The sequence below is a fragment of the Macadamia integrifolia genome, unplaced genomic scaffold, assembly GCF_013358625.1.
Source record: "Macadamia integrifolia cultivar HAES 741 unplaced genomic scaffold, SCU_Mint_v3 scaffold1325, whole genome shotgun sequence".
In the NCBI taxonomy this organism is placed as follows: domain Eukaryota; kingdom Viridiplantae; phylum Streptophyta; class Magnoliopsida; order Proteales; family Proteaceae; genus Macadamia; species Macadamia integrifolia.
Window position 1 is genome coordinate 167,481 of NW_024868160.1, and position 2,976 is coordinate 170,456.

At 39.2% G+C, this 2,976-nt stretch overlaps 1 non-coding gene across 1 annotated transcript; it reads right to left on the reverse strand.

Annotated features, from left to right (window-relative positions):
- Positions 1–212: 212 nt before the first annotated feature.
- LOC122063443 lies at positions 213–319 on the reverse strand. Its single transcript, XR_006135334.1, has one exon. It is a non-coding gene; the product is annotated as a small nucleolar RNA R71 (small nucleolar RNA).
- Positions 320–2,976: the final 2,657 nt, after the last annotated feature.

Sequence of the window (2,976 nt, forward strand, 5' to 3'; positions counted from 1 at the left end):
CATACCTATTTCTAAGGGAATTTGAAGAGGTATGTGTTCTAATTAAGATCCAACAGCTTTTTGATGATGCTATTAAGCTTAGGTTTATCACTTTTGCATTGAAAGACCAAGCTAAGAAGTGGTTGTATGGGTTACCCACAAATTCCATAACCTCATGGGAACAGTTCACAGTTGTCTTCCTTAAGAAGTTTTTCCCAACTCACAAGACCAATAAGCTTAGAAGTGATATCCTTCAGTTTAGGCAAAAGCCTAGTGAGTTATTTTCCAAACTTATAGAGAGATTCAAGGATCTACTCCAAGAATGCCCTCACCATGGCCTAGACCTATGGCATTTATGTTAAATAATTTATGAGGGTATTGATTACCCAACTAAACAAATGATAGAGTCTATGTGCCCTGAGGGATTCACATCCTTTACAGATGAAGGAAACGTATGGGAATTCTTACTTGACTTAGCTGACAAAAATCCTGAGTGGGAATCAACCCAAGAGAGTGAAAGAACCATAGGAGAAAAAAGATATTTTATGGATGGGATAGTAGCCTAGGAAGCCCATTTGGATAGCCTAATCAAGAGAATTGAGGCTATTATTTCCTAGAGATCCATCATCAGTCAATTTGGTTAAGATTTGTGCTTGGTGCCAGTCCCCTAGACATTTCCTAGAAGAATGCCCCAACACCTCTGGGGGCACTTCTAATGATAGTGTTAATGTCTTATACCAGAATAATCTATATAGTAATACCTACAATCCAGGATGGAGAAATCACCCAAATTTCTTTTGGAATCAGGGCAACCAAGTAGGGCCTTCTAATTTCCATAATCAAGGTCAACCTGGACTCCAAAGGGCTCCCTTTGCACAATAATCTTATTCTCAAAATACTTTTCCTAGGTCAAATGTAGGACCTCAGGCTAGTTTTCCTAGGGCCCCTCTTCTATCATCTTATCAGCAACCCCCTGGGTTTACCAACAGTGGAGAGGCAAGTAGAATAAGTGACTTGAAAAAAAATATGGCCTTCCTCATGACAAGCCATCAAAATCTTACGAGAGAACTCACTCAAGTGGTCCCAATTATGCGTGAGAGGGAGAAAGGAACTTTACCAAGTCAACTAGAGCCTAACCCTAGGCATCATCAGCCTGTTAGTTCACAAACATCAACTAATGTACCACTGAATATAGTACAAGGTCAGACCCAACAAGGGCCCTCTAACCAATGTAATGTTGTTTATGCCCTTAGGAGTGGTAGAGAGTACCAACAGAGCGTTCCTAAATCTTCCTCATCTATTACTCATGTTAACTCTCCTTCAGTTGAGGACACAAGTGTGCCTCTTGTTTCAGGTTCGCCTGATGAACCTAGAGATTTTTCTGAAACTAAAGATGATTTGGTTAAGGAAACCAAAAATGATTCTTCTGAACAGGGGCAAATCCCTAACAGTCCTTATGTTCATCCTGTCCCATTTCCTAATCGCTTGGTAAACAAAAGGAAGACTGCTTCCATGGATAAAATCTTAGAAGTCTTCAAAAAGGTAGAAGTGAACATCCCCCTTTTGGATGTCATATCCCAGATCCCTGCCTATGCTAAGGTACTGAAAGATTTGTGTACTCACAAACGTATCACTAGTGTACCCAAAAAGGCATTCTTGGTAGGTAACATTAGTTCCATAATTACTCAGCCTATAGCAGCTAAGTATAAGGATCCAGGGAGCCCTACCATATCTTGTGTCATAGGCAACACCTACATTGAGCATGCCTTATTTGACCTTGGCACAAGTGTGAATCTTTTACCTTACCATGTGTACAAGCAACTTGGATTGGGAGAATTGAAATCCACTTGAACTACTCTTCAGTTGGCAGATAGGTTTGTTAAAATTCCTAAAGGGATGGTTGAGGATGTCTTACTAAAGGTGGGGGAATTTATTTTCTCTGTTGATTTCATTGTGTTAGATACCAAGCCCTCCTCAACCAAGGATGAGATCCCAATAATTATAGGAAGACCATTTTTGGCTACCAGTAATGCATTAATCAATTGCCAGAATGGTTTCCTAAGATTATCTTTAGGTAATTAAACTGTTGAGTTTAACATGTTTAGGAAAGGCAAGCAATCACATATGGAAGAAGAGATTAATATGATTGAGGATTTTCTAGATTTTTCTAATGATTTAATTACCAACTTTGATATTAATTTTGATTCGGAATTTTAAGATTGTATGGATGAGTTGGATGATGATAGTGAAAATTTCTTTTATGAAGTCTTGAGTCTTCACACACCTGTGGAGCCCTTAGGACCCCTTTACAATTCCATTCCCAAACCTTCCATAGTTAAGCCCCCTAGCTAGATCTTAAGGAGTTTCCATCTAATTTGAGGTATGCTTTCCTAGGGCATGACCAGACTCTTCTTGTAATAATTTCTTCAAATTTGACTTCTAGCCAGGAAGAGGAGTTACTTGAAGTGTTAAAAGATAATAAGGAAGCCCTAGGTTGGACCATGGTTGATATCAAGGGTATAAGCCCTTCTATTGTGTAACATCATATACATCTTATGGAGGACTCCAAACCATCCATAGAACCCCAAAGAAGAGCAAACCCAGTGATGATGGAAGCTATTAAGAAAGAGATCCTAAAGTGCTTGGATCATAGAATAATTTATCCTATTTCTGACAGCCAATGGGTAAGCCCAATTCACGTAGTGCCTAAGAAGTCTGGTGTGACTGTAGTTCCCAATGCCAATAATGAACTAATTCTAACCCGTGTCTAATATGGGTGGAGAATGTGCATAGACGACATGAAACTTAATGTGGCAACCTGGAAGGACCACTTCCCATTGTCATTCATTGACCAGATGTTAGAGAGGTTAGCTAGACATGAATACTATTGTTTTCTTAATTGATATTCTGGCTATAATCAGACCTCAATTGCTTTAGAGGACCAACATAAGACCACTTTTACATGTCCATATGGAACATTCGCTTATAGGCGTAAAC